This window comes from Bubalus bubalis, chromosome 3 (genome assembly GCF_019923935.1).
Source record: "Bubalus bubalis isolate 160015118507 breed Murrah chromosome 3, NDDB_SH_1, whole genome shotgun sequence".
Taxonomy (NCBI): domain Eukaryota; kingdom Metazoa; phylum Chordata; class Mammalia; order Artiodactyla; family Bovidae; genus Bubalus; species Bubalus bubalis.
The window spans coordinates 52,731,334-52,754,432 of record NC_059159.1 but is presented as its reverse complement, the minus strand read 5'-3'; the positions used below and the strand labels follow the sequence as shown (position 1 = coordinate 52,754,432).

Genomic DNA, 23,099 nt, shown 5'->3' with positions numbered 1-23,099 from the left:
AACATATAGCTCTTTTGTTTATTCATTTGTGTATTTACCAAGTTTTCCCAACTAGGAACATACATTCCTTGATGCCAGGGACTATATCTGTTTTATTCATAATTGGTAGCATGTAGGAGGAACATGAATTAAGGAGCCTGGAGGGCTGGGGTCCATAGAGTCGCAAGGAGTCAGACACAACTGAAGCAACTTAGCACACATGCATGCAGGAGGAACATGAATTAATATCTGTTAGATATACGAATGATCCTGCCTGAAATTCTGAACCCAAGAAAGGAATAAGAAACTCTTCTTCCTCTTCTTCCTTCATTCTCTCAGTTGAGGTCTTAATGGATGGAATTCCACTCAGATGGTACAAATGAAGAAATGTTAAGGAAGAGATTTTTACCTGAGGCACGCTTGGGGTTAAGACAACCAGGATGGGGACTTCTGTGGTACTCCAGGGGCTGAGACTCCATGCCCCCAATGCAGGGGGCCTGGGTTCCATCCCTGATCAGGGAACTAGATCCCACATGTTGCAACTAAAGATTCCTTGTGCTGCAACTAAGCCCCAGTGCAGCCAAATAAATAAATATTTTTCTAAAAAGAGAGAGAACTAGGATGCTGAGATACCAAAGACTAGAAAGAGCAGGGAGAGGTTTATACCCCCAAGACAAGGGGAGGGGACGGGGTAGGGGGGCAGACAGGGGAGTGGAATGAATAAATGATGTTCCCAGAGCCCAGTGAGAACTAAATCTGTGGGGGGGCTGCCAGCTAGACATGTCGTCTTGGAGGGACACAGCCACTGCCAGATTGATGGCAGCAAAGTGGGATAGGAACCCATGAAGAAATACCCCATTCTCTCTCTCCTACTCTTTTATCTCTGAGTCACGCCCCTCCTTGGCCAAAGTCAAGCCAGGGAACCAGGGAAATGAATCCATTTGTAGCCCAGTCTTCCAGAGCACAGAGCAGGTGATGTGTGGAGAATAATCAGCACAGACTTTGTCTCCTAGCAGCTGGAACCCAGGCTGGTCTTGCGCCTATGACTTAGAGGGCAATCAGATTTTAAGTTTATGCTTGGAATTTAATTACCACTTACACTATTAGGCCTGAGGAAAAAAAAAACCATTTGGATTTCTAAACAACCAACTAAGTAATGAACTTGGGAACACAATTCACTAGGGCGTTGAAGCCTGCCTTTAGAGTGGACGAGTGGGTGAGATGTTTTTTATTATTAATAAGCAGAGCACAGCCTACTCAGTAAAATAAAACTCTTATAATCTTATCTGGCTAACCATAAATCAAATTATGAAACATGGTATCCTCATAAAATATATGAGACTGGTATTTGGCAAATTTGATTTCTAGGTTCTTTCAAACCAATTACAGAGAAAATAGAGCTAGAACTTTTCCTGAAGCAAAACGCTTTAAGTCTCTGAGTTCTAGTTTCCATCCTGCTCCGAACAGTTGTTGTGTGAGAATGTCCATTCCTGACTCATTTGACTCTACAAATACAGAATTGCAACCAGCTGATTTTTAAAAAATTTTATTGAAGTATAGTTGATTTACAATGTGCAGAAAAGTGGCTCAGATGTATATACGTATATATATATTTTCTTTTTCATTATGGTCTATCACGGGATGTTAAGTTTAGTTCCTTGTGCTGTATAGCGGGACCTTGTTTTCCCATCCCATACACAATAGTTTGCATCTGCTAATCCCAGACTCCCAGTCCTTCCCTCCCTGTCCCTCCCTTGGCAACCGTCTGTTCCCTGTGTCTGGGAGTGTGTTTCTGTTTCATAGACGTGTTCATTTGTGCCATATTTTAGATTCTGCATATAAGTGATGTCCTATGGTATTTGTCTCTGTCTGACTTACTTCACCTTTACTTCTCTAGGTCCATCCATGTTGCTGCAAATGGCATGATTTCATTCTTTTTTATGGCTGACTAATACTTGTACCCAGCCGATTTCAAGGATATGGGCCATCTTGGAGTTTTGGTAAGGTTTTACAAATGTATGCTGGGGAAAAAGGGAAAAATAAGAAGTGAGATGTAAGTCTTCCTGAAAGATGACAGCGCTGTGTGTGGGGGGAAAGTCATTTCATCTTTATAACTCTAGCAGTCAGACCTAGAGCTGAGTTGTGTGACTGGGGGGACTCACAATATTAACATAAACTCCTCTCTGGAAATCATTTTAGAGTGTGAGACAGTTGTATTGAATGTCTCAATAGAAGCGGAGGGGCCTTAGGACAGAGAAGCGGCTGCCGGATTTATTGTAATTAAGTGCTCGATCTGTGAATGGAGCACTGTAATAGCAAACAGCAACCTCATTTTCAATTCATTTTTCTCTTTGCTTAAAATGTCCTAAATATTGGAAACAAAAGCTACCAATATTTAATTGGAATGTCCCCCTTTTGTCTACTCTGCTTTGTGTAACAAAAAAGCATACAATATACTTATTATGTTTATTTATTTATGCTTAGAAAATAAAAGAGTGCTAGTTTAAGAGAGGCTGGATTTTCTCTCTCCGCTGTGTAGGAAAGAGTCAAATTGTTCTAAGACTTCCAATGTTTGAAACACAGAAGCTTGTAAGGAAAATTAAAATCTGCCTCTGATTTCTTTGTGTTCTGAGTTTCCATAGACGAAAAAAAAATTCTCTCCTAAAAGAACTGCATACCACCTGGCACATATCCTGAGAGAAGCAAAGCAGGATGCATGGTAGACTGAAATATAAGCTCAGTGGAAAAATAACAATAAAGATCTTAATTAAATCACCCAGGACCTTATTCCATAATGATACGCACCAGGTGCTTCTGCTTCTATTTAATCAGCTCAGCATTAGCTCCCTTTTAGAAACGACACATACTGTTGGGGTGTATCCAGCTGAAACACACATCAACATGTACAGTGCTTTATTTTTTAAATTAATTTTTATTGGACAATAGTTGCTTTACAGTGTTAGTGTCTACTATACAGCAAAGTGAATCAGCAATACCTATATCTCCTCTTTTTTCGGATTCCCCACCCCATTTAGGTCACCACAGACCACTAAGGAGGGTTCCCTGAGTTACGTAGCGGTAGTGGTGGTTTAGTCGCTAAGTTGTGTCCAACTCTTGTGACCCCATGGACTGTAGCCTGCCTGGCTCCTCTGTCCATGGGATTCTCCAGGCACGAATACCTGAGTGGGTTACCATTTCCTTCTCCAGGGGATCTTCCCTACCCAGGAATCGAATCCTGGTCTCCAGCATTGCAGGCAGATTCTTTCCCAACTGAGCTACAAGGGAATAGTAGGTTCTCATTAGTTATCTACTGTAGATGAAAGTGAAAGTGTTAGTCGCTCAGTTGTGTCCAACTCTTTGCGACCCCATGGACTGTATGTACCTCATCAGGTTCCTCTGTCCATGGAATTCTCCAGGACCCACTCCCTTCTCCAGGGGATCGTCCCAATCCAGGGATCTAACCCCTGTCTCCCGCATCGCAGGCAGATTCTTTACCATCTGAGCCCCCCAGCGAAGCCCATATACATAGTATCAATAACGTGTATGTGTCAATCCCAATCTCCCAATTCATCCCACTCCCAAGTACAATGCTTTTAAAATGTGTGTGTATATATTTCTCTCCAGTTCTTTCACTATCTGTGGACTGACCTCATGGATCACCCAAGATGAAGGATGAAGTAGAAATAAAGCAGTTCTATGTTTAGAGACACCAAACACAATAACTGTAGTTTTATGGAAACTAAGCTTAAGAAATGCAAGGCATTTACTGATTTCTTTCCGAAACCTCTCAGATATAGGAGAAATATGTGTGAGCTTTGGGCTTTCATTTACCCAAATATGAGGAATTTATGTGCTAGAGTCAACCGACTGATAGTGGATGGAAAAGATTAGTGCAGGTCCTATTTGGCAGCCGTCTGGGTAGAAACCCATATGCTCTGTGACATTGATTATAATTATTTTTCCATCATTCCAGGTTACATTCTTAGCAGGAATGTGAGCCAACTCTTTCCCTAGGAAGGCTCCTGCTGTGAAACCATCTTTGGCAATGAATCTTTAACAAAAGATCAGGAACTTGACATTTATTTTTAAGCCTGAGAAGAAAACGTGTGCAGTGCTGGAAGCAAATATAGGGATAGGAAAAGCTTCTCAACAGTTGCAGGGAGTTGCAGTGGAACAAAAAGAAATGTTATATGCCATGCCAGTGGCTTTACTTTTGCGAAATAGCAACTGATGACTAGGTATGGAATCTGTCAGCTCTGTATATAATGTTAAGCTTTAATGTCTTTTTAAAGTAGAAGATGTGGAGGGCAATGTGTTTAACTGTTCTTTTGGATCAGGTGTGTCTTTATGATTTTATATTCAACTGATCATCAAGGAGATTGTTAGGACACTGGTTGTAACAGAAGTTTAGGATGATATATTAAGAAATCCCATGGACAGAGGAGCCTGGTGGGAAATAGTCCATGGAGTCACAAAGAGGTGGACACAGCTGAGCGTCAGCAAGTATTAAGAAACAGGAAGAGCAATCATTTTCATTCCAATTGACTAAATTGGAGTGTTTTTTTTTTTATTTTTTTCAAAAAAAGCATGTGCATTCCAATTTGTGAATTCATTCATCTGAGTTGGGGGTGGGGGTGAGTTCTTGGTGGAAAGGCTAAATAAAGTATCTAGATGTTCCCATGAGGTGAGAAGTTTTCATCCTCACGCTCTCCACCAATAGTAAGGAAATTTCTTCAAAATTAATTGAAAAAGCAACAGAGGCAGAAAGTGGCATGGCTGTCAGAAAATTACCAAGTTAAACATAAAAGGGTGCCAGCTTTCCTCTAAAGGATGGTTATTTCTATCTCATGGCTCACTGCAGTGTAATGACTGGTTTCTCCATTAAAATCAAACACAGAATATAATTAAGCAAATCCTTCAGGTTACATGTCTTTTAAAATTCCACTAGCTGAAAGACTCACCAGAGGAAGTAATAAGCACTTTAATAAATGCCCTGTGCCATAAATTTAGTTCAGCTGTGACAAAGTCAGAAGAGACCTCAATCATAGACAATTAGAGGCACTGGACTGGTAAATTTTTTTTATCTGAGTTAGAATTTTCTAACCCAAGATGGGCGGGTCATGGTGGAGAGATCTGACAGAATGTAGTCCACTGGAGAAGGGAATGGCAAACCACTTCAGTATTCTTGCCTTGAGAACCCCATGAACAGTATGAAAAGGCAAAATGATAGGATACTGAAAGAGGAACTCCCCAGGTCAGTAGGTGCCCAATATGCTACTGGAGATCAGTAGAGAAATAACTCCAGAAAGAATGAAGGGATGGAGCCAAAGCAAAAACAATACCCAGCTGTGGATGTGACTGGTGATAGAAGCAAGGTCCGATGCTGTAAAGAGCAATATTGCACAGGAACCTGGAATGCCAGGTCCATGAATTAAGGCAAATTGGAAGTGGTCAAACAAGAGATGGCAAGAGTGAATGTCGACATTCTAGGAATCAGCGAACTCAAATGGACTGGAATGGAGTGAATTTAACTCAGATGACCATTATGTCTACTACTGTGGGCAGGAATCCCTCAGAAGAAATGGAGTGGCCATCATGGTCAACAAAAGAGTCTGAAACGCAGTACTTGGATGCAGTCTCAAAAATGACAGAATGATCTCTGTTTCCAAAGCAAACCATTCAATATCACAGTAATCCCAAGTCTACGCCCCAACCAGTAACGCTGAAGAAGCTGAAGTTGAACGGTTCTATGAAGACCTACAAGACCTTTTAGATCTAACACCCAAAAAAGATGTCCTTTTCATTATAGGGGACTGGAATGCAAAAGTAGGAAGTCAAGAAACACCTGGAGTAACAGACAAATTTGGCCTTGGAATACGGAATGAAGCAGGGCAAAGACTACTAGAGTTTTGCCAAGAAAATGCACTGGTAATAGCAAACACCCTCTTCCACCAACACAAGAGAAGACTCTACACATGGACATCACCAGATGGTCAACACCGAAATCAGATTGATTATATTCTTTGCAGTCAAAGATGGAGAAGCTCTATACAGTCAACAAAAACAAGACCGGGAGCTGACTGTGGCTCAGATCATGAACCCCTTATTACCAAATTCAGACTTAAATTGAAGAAAGTAGGGAAAACCACTAGACCATTCAGATATGACCTAAATCAAATCCCTTATGATTATACAGTGGAAGTAAGAAATAGATTTAAGGGCCTAGATCTGATAGATAGAGTGTCTAATGAACTATGGACTGAGGTTCGTGACATTGTACAGGAGACAGGGATCAAGACCATCCCCATGGAAAAGAAATGCAAAAAAGCAAAATGGCTGTCTGGGGAGGCCTTACAAATAGCTGTGAAAAGAAGAGAAGCAAAAAGCAAAGGAGAAAAGGAAAGATATAAGCATCTGAATGCAGAGTTCCAAAGACTAGCAAGAAGAGATAAGAAAGCCTTCCTCAGAGATCAATGCAAAGAAATAGAGGAAAACAACAGAATGGGAAAGACTAGAGATCTCTTCAAGAAAATTAGAGATACCAAGGGAACATTTCATGCAAAGATAGGCTCGATAAAGGACAGAAATGGTATGGACCTAACAGAAGCAGAAGATATTAAGAAGAGGTGGCAAGAATACACAGAAGAACTGTACAAAAAGATCTTCACGACCCAGATAATCATGATGATGTGATCACTGACCTAGAGCCAGACATCCTGGAATGTGAAATCAAGTGGGCCTTAGAAAGCATCACTACGAACAAAACTAGTGGAGGTGATGGAATTCCAGTTGAGCTATTTCAAATCCTGAAAGATGATACTGTGAAAGTGCTGCACTCAATATGCCAGCAAATTTGGAAAACTCAGCAGTGGCCACAGGACTGGAAAAGGTCTGTTTTCATTCCAATCCCAAAGAAAGGCAATGCCAAAGAAAGGCAATGCCAAAGAATGCTTAAACTACTGCACAATTGTACTCATCTCACATGCTAGTAAAGTAATGCTCAAAATTCTCCAAGCCAGGCTTCAGCAATATGTGAACCATGAACTTCCAGATGTTCAAGCTGGTTTTAGAAAAGGCAGAGGAACCAGAGATCAAATTGCCAACATCCACTGGATCATGGAAAAAGCAAGAGAGTTCCAGAAAAACATCTATTTCTGCTTTATTGACTATGCCAAAGCCTTTGACTGTGTGGATCACAATAAACTGTGGGAAATTCTGAAAGAGAGGGGAATACCAGACCACCTAACCTGCCTCTTGAGAAACCTATATGCAGGTCAGGAAGCAGCAGTTAGAACTGGACATGGAACAACAGACTGGTTCCAAATAGGAAAAGGAGTTCGTCAAGGCTGTATATTGTCACCCTGCTTATTTAACTTATATGCAGAGTACATCATGAGAAACGCTGGACTGGAAGAAGCACAAGCTGGAATCAAGATTGCTGGGAGAAATATCAATAACCTCAGATATGCAGATGACACCACCCTTATGGCAGAAAGTGAAGAGGAACTCAAAAGCCTCTTGATGAAAGTGAAAGTGGAGAGTGAAAAAGTTGGCTTAAAGCTCAACACTCAGAAAACGAAGATCATGGCATCCAGCCCCGTCACTTCATGGGAAATAGATGGGGAAACAGTGTCAGACTTTATTTTTCTGGGCTCCAAAATGACTGCAGATGGTGACTGCAGCCATGAAATTAAAAGACGCTTACTCCTTGGAAGGAAAGTATGACCAACCTAGATAGCATTTTCAAAAGCAGAGACATTACTTTGACAACAAAGGTCCATCTAGTCAAGGCTATGGTTTTTCCTGTGGTCATGTATGGATGTGAGAGTTGGACTGTGAAGAAAGCTGAGCGCCGAAGAATTGATGCTTTTGAACTGTGGTGTTGGAGAAGACTCTTGAGAGTTCCTTGGACTGCAAGGAGATCCAACCAGTCCATTCTGAAGGAGATCAGCCCTGGGATTTCTTTGAAAGGAATGATGCTAAAGCTGAAACTCCAGTACTTTGGCCACCTCACGCGAAGAGTTGACTCATTGGAAAAGACTCTGATGCTGGGAGGGACTGGGGGCAGGAGGAGAAGGGGACGACAGAGGATGAGATGGCTGGATGGCATCACTGACTTGATGGACGTGAGTCTGAGTGAACTCTGGGAGTTGGTGATGGACAGGGAGGCCTGGCGTGCTGCGATTCATGGGGTCGCAAAGAGTCGGACACAACTGAGCGACTGAACTGAACTGAACTGAACCTTTCTAATGGTATTTTTCTTCCTACTTTTGTGAAAACTTTAGCCCAAATAGATGTACACATGTTTATACATGAGAATGAGGTCAAATTTAAAGTTTTGATTTACAAAGGAAACCACATGTTATTGAAAACTGAACTATATCACAGTAATGGACCTGTGAATGCTATATCCGAACTCATTGCAGAAGGATAAATTACCCACCCTTGTAATAGAGTTTTTAGATATGGAAAATGTATCGTGTTCCTCATGTTCTAACGGGTAGATTTGCATTTGGTTACATAATCACAATTCAGTGTCCATCTCACTTTTGATGGTCATGATCGTATCAATACAAAATCTCATTTCTAGAAACCATTACCATTACTTGTTCGTGGGCCATATATATATATATTTGTCTCCATTACAGAGTGAAAAAGTTGGCTTAAAGCTCAACATTCAGAAAACTAACATCATGGCATCTGGTCCCATCACTTCATGGGAAATAGACGGGGAAACAGTGGAAACAGTGTCAGACTTTATTTTCTGGGGCTCCAAAATCACTGCAGATCGTGATTGCAGCCATGAAATTAAAAGGCGCTTACTCCTTGGAAGGAAAGTTCTGACCAACCTAGACAGCATATTAAAAAGCAAAGATACTATTTTGCCAACAAAGGTCTGTCTAGTCAAGGCTATGGTTTTTCCAATGGGCATGTATGGATGTGAGAGTTGGATTGTGAAGAAAGCTGAGCACCGAAGAATTGATGCTTTTCAACTGTAGTGTTGGAGAAGACTCTTGAGAGTCTCTTGGACTGCAAGGAGATCCAACCAGTCCATTGTAAAGGAGATCAATCCTGGGTGTTCATTGGAAGGAATGATGCTGAAGCTGGAACTCCAATACTTTGGCCACCTCATGCAAAGAGTTGATTCATTGGAAAAGACTCTGATGCTGGGAGGCACTGGGGGCAAGAGGAGAAGGGGACGACAGAAGATGAGATGGCTGGATGGTATCACCGACTTGATGATGGACATGAGTTTGAGTGAACTCTGGGAGTTGCTAATGGACAGGGAGGCCTGGCATGCTGCAATTCATGGGGTCACAAAGAGTCAGACACGACTGAGTGACTGAACTGAACTGAGCTTTATTTTTGTTTTATTTATTCCTTTTTAGCTGCACTGGGTCTTCTTTTCTGTGCGCAGGCTTTCTAGCTGCTGCGAGCGGGCTACTCTCTCGTTGGTGTGCAGGTCTCTCATTGCGGTGGTTTCTGTTGTTGCCGAGCCCGGCTCTAGGGCGTGCAGGCTTCAGTAGTTGTAGCTTATGGTCTAGAGCACAGGCTCAGTAGCTGTGGCACACGGGTTTAGTTGCTTTGTGGCATGTGGGGTCTTCCCAGACTAGGGATCGAACTCATGTCCCCTGCACTGGCAGGTGGACTCCTAACCACTGGGTCACTAGGGAAGCCCTGGGCTCTGCTTTTTTAAAAACCTTCTTGGCTTAGCATAGGTGAAGCTGTTAATGGTATGGGAAAAAACAATAACAATCCTCTCTGCTGCTGCTGCTGCTAAGTTGCTTCAGTCGTGTCCGACTCTGTGCGACCCCACAGACGGCAGCCCACCAGGCTGCCCCGTCCCTGGGATTCTCCAGGCAAGAAGCAAATGAATATATTCCCCCAGGATGGAGGAAAACTAAAGAGTTCCCATTCATAGTCTGCCTTAGCTCTTCATTAGCCTAAGAGGTAACATCTACCAAAGGTACAAGGTTGTCTGCTAAACATTTTATATTCATTCTCTCCCATTTAATTCTCATAAAACTCTTAAATATTTTATATATTTAAGCCCCCCCCACAACAATCCAATGACAGAGATAATAATAGCCCCATTTCATAGTGAGAAAACTGAAGCTTAGAGAGTTTAAGTTATTTGCCCAAAATCACACAGGGAGGAAGTCATCTCTCACAACCATCTGTGTCAGTCTTCTAAGAAGCTAACAGTGCAAAGAGTTGATTCAGGAAAAATGCCTGTGAAATTAAAAAATGGGGAGGAAGCAGGATAAGATAAGCAAAGCCCTTTGGACCATGATTTGAACCTGAAGCTTGTCAAAGAAAAGTGAGGAGAAAACAGGATGGAACAAGGAGTGACTCAGAACATAATGCAGGTCTGACAAAGTTTTGACCCACTCAGCAGGAGGCTCCAGAGCAAAGATTGCCAATTAGAGGGGATTCAGATTGGGTACCAAGAGGTCAGGCCCTAGTCAATCAACCGTGTTCAATTATTGTCTAAGGGGCTGTTCAGCAAGAGTGTGGCCTCAGCTGAAAAACCGAGGCTACAGCTGGAGGTGGTCAAGTCAGTCATTCACCCAGAAGCTGGATGGATGGAAGTTCTTTCTTGATGAGCGATCCAAGTGGTTCATCTTCCTGACTGCCAGAGCCCACCCCCGTGGATCATGCAGATCCCCTTCTTTCACATCTGGGCAACAGCCCCTCCAGGGTTCTGACGTACCTTTCTTCTTGTAGAGAAACTTAGAAGGGGATGTTAGTGGGATAAACTATAGTCCTCAGCCCTGCAGTTGGTCTTGGGGCCACAGCTGGTTCTCAGGCTCTCCCCTCTTCACCATCCATTCTAATTTTCCTTGCCCCTAGCCATCATCTCCATTTGTCTCAGTGTCTTCTCTGGTGGTGGAACATAACCCTCATTTCTGAGGGGTCTGACTCACTGGTAATCATACCTTTCTCAGGCTGAGGGTGCTCTACTTGTCCATATACGTTCTTAGTTGTTGCCCAACTAAGGGCATACAAAAGGAGTACCATAAAGCACCCAAGTGGGTCACCTGAGCTCCATACATATTCTTCCTTGCCCCTATTTTGTAGCAACAAACAGCTCTTATCCTCCTCCTACTAATCAGAGCCATTTTTTTTTTAATTTTGACTACGCTGGGTCTTCGTTGCTGCTCGTGGGCTTTCTCTAGTTTGGGCAAGCAGGCTAGTCTCTAGTTGTGGTGCTTGGGCTTCTCACTGGGGTGGCTTCTCTTCTGGTGGTGCGTGGGCTTAGTTACCCCATGGCATGTGGAACCTTCCTGGACCAGGGGTCAAACCCATGTCCTACCTCTGCATTGGCAAGTGGATTCTTAACCACTGGACCACCAGCAAAGTCCCATATGAAGCTCTTGTTGCTTCTCCATTCATGACGTTTTGTTAGGGTGACTTATCTCAGCCTCCTGCTTCTCCAGTCTTGCTTTCTTTTGATTATATGTATTGAGTAATATCCACTTTAGATATCCATCTATTTTGCCCCATGAGATGTCATAATTTTGGGGGGAGCAGGGGGCATCCCTGAGTGGGCTGGAGGAGCATTTTCCTATCCTATTCACCAAGATTTCCACAACTCTCTTTGGGCTAAGGCCCCTGGTCTGCCATTCCACTTTGCTGGTCATTATAGTAATTTTTGACCCCCTCAATCCTGGTGGTTAAGTGCTGCCCCCAACCTCGTTTCTCTAAGTAAGCCAAGCGTGTGACAGTCTTGCCTCCTGGCAGCCTTTGACGCCCGTGAATATCTCACTGATGCCAGTGTCCCTCTCTCTAGCATAATCCTGACAGCTTTGGCAAGTGCAGTGTCCTTTGGGCCTATGTGTAGAACATAAGCCCTTGGTGGGTCTTTCGGGCTCACTTAAAATATCTATTCCAACGTGCCTGCCTCCCTCAGCTTCTGTTTTCCTTCTTCTACCATCTGGCAGGGCAACGCAGACACTTTGACTTCACTGAGATTAGACATCCCTTGAAGAGCCACCCCAGCAGAGAGTTCTCCCCTTCCCCTAGGGCCCTTGTGTGTGTGTGTTAGTCGCTCAGTCGTGTCCATCTCTTTGCAACCCCATGAACTGTAGTTCACCAGGCTCCTCTGTCTATGGAATTCTCCCGGCAAGAATATTGGAGTGGGTTGCCATTCATTCCCTTCTCCAGGGGGTCTTCCCATCCCAGGGATCAAACCTAGGTCTCCCATATTGCAAGCAGATTCTTTACTGTCTGAGCCACCAGGAAAGCCCCTTTGTCAGGGGTATAAATCCCATATGCTGGGAGAGTAGCCATATAGGATTTCAAGAAATTTTTTTCTTCAGTGTATCCTGTCCCAGGAATAGTCTGGCTCCTACTGGAACGTGCTGGCTTTTTCTTGCAGCTCTGTTGTAGGGAGAGTTCCTTTTCTCTCTTTTCAGATCCAGCAGAATTATGCTGAACTCAACATAGTTGTGGACTTTGCAGCCAGGAGAGGAGGTGAGGCAGCTGCTGAACAAGATCCCTGTTTTCTTGTGAGGCTGAGGCTTCTATGGTATCTTTTTACCCCCAGGAATGCTCGCTCTAAGTGGAGAGGGGAGCCCCTCTGTCATCTCGGAGTGTTCAGAGAGGTCGAGGCGGTCAGAATAGTCAGGGGGGTGCACCAGATCTTCTCATCCCACTAGTCAGGGTCCCAGGGGTCATATCCCAGGGTCCTGGCTGTGACATAACAGACCCAGCTAAGCATTCAGTCATGTTTGAGGCTCTTCAACTAGGGAATTCTCTGACAGTTCATTGTTTAGGACTGAGGTTCAGTCCCTGGTCAGGGAACTAAGATCCTGCAATGCATAGTGCAGCCAGGAAAAAAAAGAAAGAAAACCTCTTCATCTCAGGAAGAGGAAACAACAAGTTCAAAGGCCCTGAGGAGGCATTTGCTTGCAGAGCAATGAGGCCAGCGCTGGGAGTGTGGTGAGCAGGGAGGTGGTCAGAAAAGCAGCTTTGTGGTTCTCCATCATGTGCGATGGGAATCTGTTGGAGGGTTTTAAGAAAAGGAATGATGTGGGCTGACATAGGTCCAAAGAATTAATTTGGAGACTTCCCTGGTGGTCCAGTGGCTACAACTCTGCACTACCAAGGCAGGGGGCCTGGGTCCTATCCCTGGTCGGCAAACTACATCCCACGTGCCACACAACTAAGAGTGTCCATGCTCAGGAAAGATCGAAGATCCCACGCACCAGGCTGCAACTGAGACCTGGTGCAGCCAAATAAATAAATAAAAATAAATAGTTTAAGATATCATTATTAAAAAATAATTAATTTGGTTGTCGATAGGAGAGGGCAAAGGAAGAAGGAGGTATCCTGTTAGGAGACTGCAGTAATCCAGATTAGATGCTGGTGACTGAGGGAAAGGTAGTCCAGGGGAAATGGAGACGTGGACAGACATGGGGTGTATTTTGAACGTAGAGCACACAGGGTTTGTTCATGAATTAGACGTGGGGAGGGAAAAAGAGACAAGTCTAGGATGACTCTAACGTTTATACCTGAGCAACTGGAAGTTTGGAATAAGATTGCAGTCCATTTTTATTAAGTCTGAGATGCTTGAGTTATCTAAGGTTTGCCACCAAAGGTGTTCAGGATAGAGACCTAGGAGAGAGATAAACAAGTCATCAGTGCACGGATGGTAATTAAAGCTGGGAAACTGAATGAAACCTGAGTATAAACAGAGAAGATTTATGAGGGCTGAGTCCTGGGACACTCCCATGTTCAGAGCTCAGGGACATGAGAAGGAACCAGTAATGAAGACTGAAGAGGAATAGCTATTGTGGCAGCTGCTTTTGTGCATAGGGAAGAAAATGCTTTAAGGAGGATCAGTTGTGATCAGTTAAAGTGACCAGTTGTGTTGAAGGTACAAAACGTGCTGTTTGCATGTTTTGGAAATGAGGGCAGGAAATTCATGACTGGATTGAGCAATGTGAAGCTGTTAGCACTTAACCGCTACTTACATACTATCAACCGACCTTTGTTTATTTTCCATCTCCTCCCATTTAGATGTAACCTCTGCAACGTTTTGTTTTGTTCACTACTACATTCCTAGTTGCCTAATAGTGCCCAGTATATGGTAAGTGCTCAACAAATATTTCTCAATAAGTATTTCCTGAATGGAAATTTGTGAAAAACAAGAAAAACTTGCATTTTATTTCTCTATTCCTCTTTGTACAAAAATAGCTTGCATTTAAATTTCAGTAGAGGAAGTAACGGTGTAGCATTAGATTTTGAATTATGTTGAAAATTTGGCATAGAATTTGACCTCACTAAGCTTTTGTTTGCTTATTCATAAAAGGAGACAGATGATAATATGTTTGAGAATGTACCCCAGACCATGTCCACTACGTAGTTAGTACTGTTAATGCTTTGTAAATCTGAAGGGGTCACATGGACCAGAACACAGTGACATGCAAATTTATTTTAGGTATAGAACTCATTTGACATGGGAAGTTTCATTTATTTGAGGAACCCAAAAATAGGAAATGTTGCTGGTAGGTTGCATTTCCAACAAAAAGCATTTGCATGTGTCTCAGGATGGAATAGGGCTTCCCAGGTGGCTCAGTGAGTAAAGAATCTGCCTGCGATATGGGATACTCAGGAGGCATGGGTTCGATCCTTGGGTTGGGAAGATCCCCTGGAGGAGGGCATGGCAACCCATTCTAATAATCTTGCCTGGGAAACCCCATGGACAGAGGCGCCTGGCAGGCTATGGTCCATAGGGTTGCAAAGAGTCGGATATGATTGAAGCACCTGAGCACACAGGCACAGGATGGAATAAGGGTCATAATACACTAAGATCAGTCTTTTTTTTTTTTTTTTAATATAGCTCCTTTTATCCTTTTACTTTTGAATTTATCATGTCCTTACATTTTAAATTTTCCACTCATCTTCAACTGTTTACCTAGCACTTACATCATATTTGGGCTTCCCTGGTGGCTCAGACAGTAAAGAATCTGCCTTCAATGCAGGAGACACGTGTTCAATCCCTGGGTCGGGAAGATCCCCTGGAGGGAATGGCAACCCACTCCAGTATTCTTGCCTGGAGAATTCCATGGACAGAGGAGCCTGTCAGGCTACAGTCCATGGGATCGCAAAGAGTCGGACATACTGGTGGGCTCAGTAGTTGTGGCTCGTGGACTCTAGAGCACAGGTTTCAGTAGTTGTGGGGCACAGGCTTAGTGGCCCTGCGGCATGTGGAATCTTCCTGGGCCAGGGAGCGAACCGGTGTCCTCTGCATTGCAATCTGCATTGCAAGGTGGATTGTTAACCACTGAATGGCTAGGGAAGCCCTGAGATGAATCTTATTATTATGCTTAACATTAAAATGTAATAGCTTTGAGGCTTTTTTTTTGTCTTACTGTATATTCTATAGTTCAAGTACCATTACATTGTAGACCCAAGATGGGTAGGTTTTGGTGAGGCTACTTCCTCTAGACCTACTTTTCCCTAGATTGACCCGATCTGAATCTTACAAAAGGCATATAAAGGGCTAGAGCAGATGCCGAAGCTTGGAAAAACTGCAAATTCATTGTGATCCAAGCATTCACCTTACAAGGTCAACTAGGAAGCTCTTAAAGGATCTTGTAGGTTTAAAGTAGGTAAAGATTATATTTTAAACAAGATTGGCCTTTAGCAGGGGAAAAAATGTGCTGAGTGAGGAGGTGGGATAACCAGTCGCCGTGGAGTTATTCTGGCTTATTGCTCAAGCGACCTGGGCTAGAAGCCAACTATCCAGGGTTAATATTTGTTTTCCTTTGTTGTTCTGGATTGGGCAACAACACAGCCTCCTGCCATTTTGTGCTTCTTTCCATGTTAAACAAAGTCAACAGGTGATAACCTGAAGTAACTTTGGGCCCAGAATATTTAGCCGTCACCTTAGTAGATGGCCAGAATGGTATTGGTATTGATGTGTTGATATTGGACATCTTGGGGTGGTGATGACCGAAGTTCTGGTGCTTTGAAAATCAGTGCTCATGGGCAGGTACTAGACGTCACAAGGTGCTGATAACTTTAAAAAACTTTGGCTGCACCGAGTCTTTGGTGTAGTGCTCGGGCTTAGCTGCCCCATGGAATGTGGGTGCTTGGTTTCCTGACCAGGCATCAAACCCACCTCCCCTGCATTGGAAGATGGATTTTTTTTTTTTTTAACCACTGGACCACCAGGGAAGTCCCAGAGAATGCTATGTTTAATCCTTGAAACCATATCATTATCAAGACTTTTGACTACTCTGAACTGAACTGAAGAATAAATGCTTTGTTTCAACAACTTAGAAGGCAGTGTCTGATGTGGTTTAAAAGAACAGATAACAACAACTCTGTTAGTGTGAAATCAGTGCAGTAATTTCAGATCTAGGGTTGGTAAATGGCACATTTAAGTTACACAGCTCATTGATCACTTATAACGTCACATATGTTTTAAAGACGACATTTCAAGTCAGAAGTGCTAAATGAAAGAAAAGCAAAAAAAATAATGATTGCCAAAAAGAATTTTGACTTACACTTGTTTTGCTGAGAACAATTTTCATTCAAAACTCATTAGATGATTTTTACAGAACATATATAAAAACTCCAGGACAAAAAAGTGTTATTTTGTATTTCAGATGCATCCGTTCTCTCATTTTAGATGGGAAACATTTAAAAATAGTTTCCATTTCAATTTTTGTTTAGGCCTAATTATTTAGGCTGGCTCAATATCCTGTGGTTACTGTATCAAGACAATGAAATACTTCAAAACAAAATTTCTTTTATAAAACATTTAGATTGCTAGAAAAAGAACCCATGCTGTTTTCTTTCATTGGGTCACTTCAAATATTCATTATTGAAAATTTTCCATTACTTTTAATGGTTACAAATCTATTACTTTAAAATAAATTTTTCTAGGAAAAAAAAGCACAATTATTCTATAAATACTGTTTTTAAAAAGACCTTGAGTTTAAAACTTCTTTGGATATCTGTGACAACTGAAACATAAAACATGTGGCATGAAAATGTCAGGCTTCAGAAAAGATTGGCTTTGGCAAAGAGATAGTGTGCTGAATGTAGACATACGCATTCTTTGTAAGAATAATTTATATTAGAATCTACTGTTATCTGTACAAATCTTAATTGAGTGGAGACTTGCACAGCTGTCCAATGAAGTTTTGTGCAAAGGTTAATTCATTTTAAGAAAAGAAGTAAAATTACTAAACAGAAAAAAAAAATATTTAGGGGAAAAAAAACTGTAAGTCCATTAGTGATTTGGATTCAAGAGAAGCGAAAAGGAAAGATATACCCATTTGAATGCAGAGTTCCAAAGAATAGCAAGGAGAGATAAAGGCTTCCTCAGTGATCAATGCAAAGAAATAGAGGAAAACAATAGAATAGGAAAGACTAGAGATCTCTTCAAGAAAATTAGAGATACTAAGGGAACATTTCATGCAAAGATGGGCTCAGTAAAGGACAGAAATGGTATGGACCTAACAGAAGCAGAAGATATTAAGAAGAGGTGGCAAGAATACACAGAAGAACTGTACAAAAAAGATCTTCATGACTCAGATAATCATGATGGTGTGATCACTCACCTAGAGCCAGACATCCTGGAATGTGAAGTCAAGTGGGCCTTAGGAAGTATCACTACGAAGAAAGCTAGTGGAGGTGATGGAATTCCAGTTGAGCTATTTCAAATCCTGAAAGATGATGCTGTGAAAGTGCTGCACTCAATATGCCAGCAAATTTGGAAAACTCAACAATGTCCACAGGACTGGAAAAGGTCAGTTTTCATTCCAATCCCAAAGAAAGGCAATGCCAAAGAATTCTCAAACTACTGCACAATTGCACTCATCTCACATGCTAGTAAAGTAATGCTCAAAATTCTCCAAGCCAGGCTTCAGCAATATGTGAACTGTGAACTTCCAGAGGCTCAAGCTGGTGTTAGAAAAGGCAGAGGAACCAGAGATTAAATTGCCAGCATCTTCTGGATCATTGAAAAAACAAGAGAGTTCCAGAAAAACATCTATTTCTGCTTTATTGACTACTCCAAAGCCTTTGACTGTATGGATCACAACAAACTGTGAAAAATTCTGAAAGAGATAGGAATACCAGACCACCTGACCTGCCTCTTGAGAAACCTGTATACAGGTAAGGAAGCAGCAGTTAGAACTGGACATGGAACAACAGACTGGTTCCAAACTGGGAAAGGAGTACATCAAGGCTATATATTGTCACCCTGCTTATTTAACTTGTATGCAGAGTACATCATGTGAAATGCTGGGCTGGAGGAAGCACAAGCTGGAATCAAGATTGCTGGGAGAAATATCAATAACCTCACATATGCAGATGATACCACCCTTATGGCAGAAAGTAAAGAAGAACTAAAGAGGCTCTTGATGAAAGTGAAAAAGGAGAGTGAAAAAGCTGGCTTAAAGCTCAACATTCAGAAAACTAAGATCATGGCCTGTGGTCCCATCACTTCATGGGAAATAGATGGGGAAACAGTGGAAACAGTGGCTGACTTTATTTTTCTGGGCTCCAAAATCACTGCAGATAGTGATTGCAGCCATGAAATTAAAAGACTCCTTGGAAGGAAAGTTATGACCAACCTAGATAGCATATTCAAAAGCAGAGACATTACTTTGCCAACAAAGGTCCATCTAGTCAAGGCTATGGTTTTTCCTGTGGTCATGTATGGATGTGAGAGTTGGACTGTGAAGAAAGCTGAGAGCTGAAGAACTGATGCTTTTGAACTGTGGTGTTGGAGAAGACTCTTGAGAGTCCCTTGGACTGCAAGGAGATCCAACCAGTCCATCCTAAAGGAGATCAGTCCTGGATGTTCATTGGAAGGACTGATGTTGAAGCTGAAACTCCAATATTTTGGCCACCTGATGCGAAGACCTGACTCATTTGAAAAGACCCTCATGTTGGGAAAGATTAAGGGCAGAAGGAGAAGGGGATGACAGAGGATGAGATGGATGGATGGCATCACCAGCTCAATGGACATGAGTTTGGGTAAACTCCTGGAGTTGATGATGGACAGGGAGGCCTGGTGTGCTGTGGTTCATGGGGTTGCAAAGTGTCGGACATGATTGAACAACTGAACTGAACTGAATTCATCCAAGGAAGTTGTTATTTGCAGTTATGAAATTGGGCCAAAATATTGACAGTTTTCATTTTCTCTTGTTGGACCATCTTATTTAGAATCATGGATGACTGAAGTAAAACAGAATCTTAGACATTATCTGGGTCCAGGGTTCTCAACTCTGCGCTTCAGAATTAGCTGAGAAGGAATTCCCTGGGGGCCAGTGGTTAGGACAGTGCGTTTCCATTGCCTGAGACCCTGATTCAGTCCCTGGTCTGGGAACTAAGAGCTCACAAGCCAAAAGAAAAAAAAAAAAATTGCCTAAGGGGTTTAAAAAAATACCCATAGTCCCACCCATCTAACTCAACTGGTCTGACGTGGGGCACAGCATCAATATGAGTGCGTCTATGTGTCTGTGTGTGTGTTAAATTGTACAAAATATGAAATTCACCATTTAAAAAATTTTTAAGAGTACAGTTCAGCATCATTAGGATATTCACATTGTTATGCAACTAACACCACCATCCACCGCCAGAACTTTTTCAGCTTCCCAAACAGCAATTCTGTACCCATTAAAAAATAACTCCCAGTTCCCTCTTCCTCCCAGTTCCTGGTAATCACCATCCTACTTGCAGTCTTTATGAATTTGACTATGATAGGTATCTCACACAGGTGGAATCCTGCAAGATTTGTCCTTTTGTATCTGGCTTAGTTCATTTAGCATCATGTCTTCAAGGTTCATCCCCTTAGTAGCAGGTACCAGAAGGCATTCCTTTGCAAGCTGGTAGCATCTGTAGTTTTAAAAACTCCCCAGGTGATTCTAATGACCAGGACTGAGACCCACTCAATTTCATCCAACTCCTTTCTTCTTTGAGGCTTCCCGGGTGGTGCAGTGGTAAAGAATCCACCTGCCAATGCAAGAGACTCAAGAAAGTCAAGAGACGAGGGTTCGTATGCCTGGGTCAGGAAGACCCCCTGGAGTAGGACATGGCAACCCACTCCAGTATTTTTGCCTGGAAAATTCCATGGACAGAGGATCCTGTGGGCTGCAGTCCATGGGGTTGCAAAGAGTCAGAAACAACTGAGTACACACACACTTTCTTATGCAGAGGAGAAAACTGAGGTTCAGAGAGAGGAAGTGACCTGCATTTATCATCCTCTCATTCAGCACATGCTTACTGCTCATTTACCATGTTCCGAGTAACTTGGGACTCAGATCTTCCGATCTGAACTCTGAAGCTTCACAGGTTGCCCTATACACTGCTTTCCTTGTGTTTGAAAAATTTCTAACTTCAATAGCAGTAAAATAGTACTTTCGACTCTGGGGCTATTTTGGGAACTGATTTTTAATATGTTTTTATTTAGAGTTCTATTTAGAATCATTTTACTTTCTCTAATTATAATCAAAGTTGAATATAGTAATCACGAATCAAGCCAAACTATTAATTTAGTTGAGAATAGATGATTTACAGTAACTTTAAGTTTATCCTCTAAACCAAGAGCTACCTGGTAAATAAAGAAATAAAAGGAAAGCCTTAAGATGCTATTTCTCTAAAAGATGGGTGGGAAAACTCCAGCCTTCAATTTGATTTCATCTGGCCATAGGAAAAATCCAAAGAATTTATGCCTAAGGCCATGAAATTATAACCTTAAAGTATATAATAGCAATGCCCTTAAAATGTATTTTTGTGTAATGAAAATAATTCAAGAAAGTCCAAAAAAGATGACTTAAAATGCAGACAAAAGGAACGTTTCATATTTCTTTAAAGATAAAATGAAGAGCTTATTTTACTTATGTAAGTTTTTTATTGTGGTAAATTATGCTTGACATAAAGGTTACCATTTCATCTGTTTTTAAGTGTTCAATTCAGTGGCAATAAGGGACTTCCCTGATGGTCCAGTGGTTAAGACTCTGTATTCTTAGTGCAGGGGGCATGGGTTTAATCCTTGGTTGGGGAACTAAGATCCCACATGCTGCACACTGTGGCCTAAAAAAAAAAAAATTCATTCGCAATAAGCACATTCACAGTGTTGTATAACCATCACCAGTATCTATTTTCAGAACTTTTCATCACCCTAAATAGAAACTCTATACCCATTATACAATAACTCCCCATTCTCCTCTCCTCCAGTCACTTGTAACATCTTTTATATTTTCTGTCTCTATGAATTTGTCTATTCTAGGTATCTCTTATAAATGGAACCATACTTCAAGGAGATGCAACCAGTCTATTCTAAAGGAGATCAGTCCTGGGTGTTCTTTGGAAGGAGTGATGCTAAAGCTGAAACTCCAGTACTTTGGCCACCTCATGCGAAGAGTTGACTCATTGGAAAAGACTCTGATGCTGGGAAGGATTGGGGGCAGGAAGAGAAGGGGATGACAGAGGATGAGATGGCTGGATGGCATCACTGACTTGATGGACTTGAGTCTGATTGAACTCCGGGAGTTGGTGATGGACAGGGAGGCCTGGCGTGCTGCGATTCACAGGGTTGCAAAGAGTCGGACACGACTGAGAGACTGAACTGAACTGAACTGAACTGATAATATTTTTCCTTTGTGTCTGTTTTCCACTTAACATAATGCCCTCAAAATTCACCAATGTTGTCTCAGAATTTCATTCCTTCTTAAGGTTGAATAATATTCCATTGCTTGTATATACACTTTGTTTATCCATTTATTTGTCGATAGTCATTTGGCTAGTTTCTACTTTTTGGCTATTGTGAATAACGCTGCTGTGAATGTGGGTATACAAGTATCTGTTCGAGTCCCTGCTTTCAATTCTTCTGGGTTTGTACCTACAAGTGAAATTTCTGGATCATATGGTAATTCTATGTTTAAGTTTTTGAGGAACTGCCTTACTATTTTCCACAGTAACTGCACCATTTTACATTCCCACCAGCAATGCACCAGGGTTAAAGTTTCTCAAATCCTCTCCAACTTAAGTAAAATTTTAATCTTTGTTTATATAACCCTCAATATTAAAAAGTTTTCTAATCCCTTCGTCTTTTATTCTGCATTTCTAGGTGGCATGTTTGTTTTTCAGTCCAATATAAATGTTCACATTCTTATTATTCTATTCTACACATCTACCTTCTTTGATTATAAAAGCAATATTTACTCATTGAAAACTTACAGTTCATATAATCCATGTTTCTCGAGGTTTTACCAAGCTTAGAATACTGACGTGGTCACAGTAATAATAGTATCTGAAATTTTACTGCCTCTTGCTCCCAGGCAGATCTTCCTTCCTCCAGTTCTGCCCTGCCTGAGGTCGGTCCTGAAAGTCCTCAGGAAACCCCTGCATGAACTGCGGGGTCTCGGGGTGGGGTGGGGGTCGGTGGTGGAAGTGTTCTAGTCACTGATGTAATTCCTGGGGAAGCCACTGGAGGGCAGCAGCTCCCTCCCACTCTTTACCCTCGCTCTGGTGAGGACACTGCCTCGAGGCCAATTCCTTTTTTGAAGCAGCAGCTCTAAGATCATGGCATCCGATCCCATCACTTAATGGCAAATGGATGGGGAAACAGTAGAAACAGTGGCTGGCTTTATTTTTGGGGGCTCCAAAATCACTGCAGATGGTGACTGCAGCCATGAAATTAAAAGACACTTGCTCCTTGGCAGAAAAGCTATGACCAAACTAGACAGCATATTAAAAAGCAGAGACATCACTTTGCCAACAAAGGTCCATCTAGTCAAAGCTATGGTTTTTCCAGTAATCATGTATGGATGTGTCAGTTGGACTACAAAGAAAGCTGAGCACCAAAGAATTGCTGCTTTTGAACTGTGATGTTGGAGAAGACTCTTGAGAGTCCCTTGGACTGCAAGGAGATCCAACCAGTCAATCCTAAAGGAAATCAGTTCTGAATATTCATTGGAAGGACTGATGCTGAAGCTGAAACTCCAATACGTTGGCCACCTGATGAGAAGAACTGACTCATTTGAAAAGACCCTTATGCTGAGAAAGATTGAAGGTGGGAGGAGAAGGGGATGACAGAGGATGAGATGGTTGGATGGTATCTCCGACTCAATGGACATGAGTTTGAGTAA

General features: G+C 42.0%; 1 long non-coding RNA gene across 1 annotated transcript in view; it reads left to right on the top strand.

Moving 5' to 3' along the window:
* Positions 1–21,298, top strand: part of LOC102411776 — a 28,036-nt gene extending 6,738 nt beyond the window's left edge. Inside the window, exons 2-4 of the long non-coding RNA XR_006549685.2 lie at positions 1,877–1,979; positions 14,005–14,074; positions 21,239–21,298. This is a non-coding gene — a long non-coding RNA (uncharacterized LOC102411776). The remainder of the gene's footprint in view (positions 1–1,876; positions 1,980–14,004; positions 14,075–21,238) is intronic.
* Positions 21,299–23,099: the final 1,801 nt, after the last annotated feature.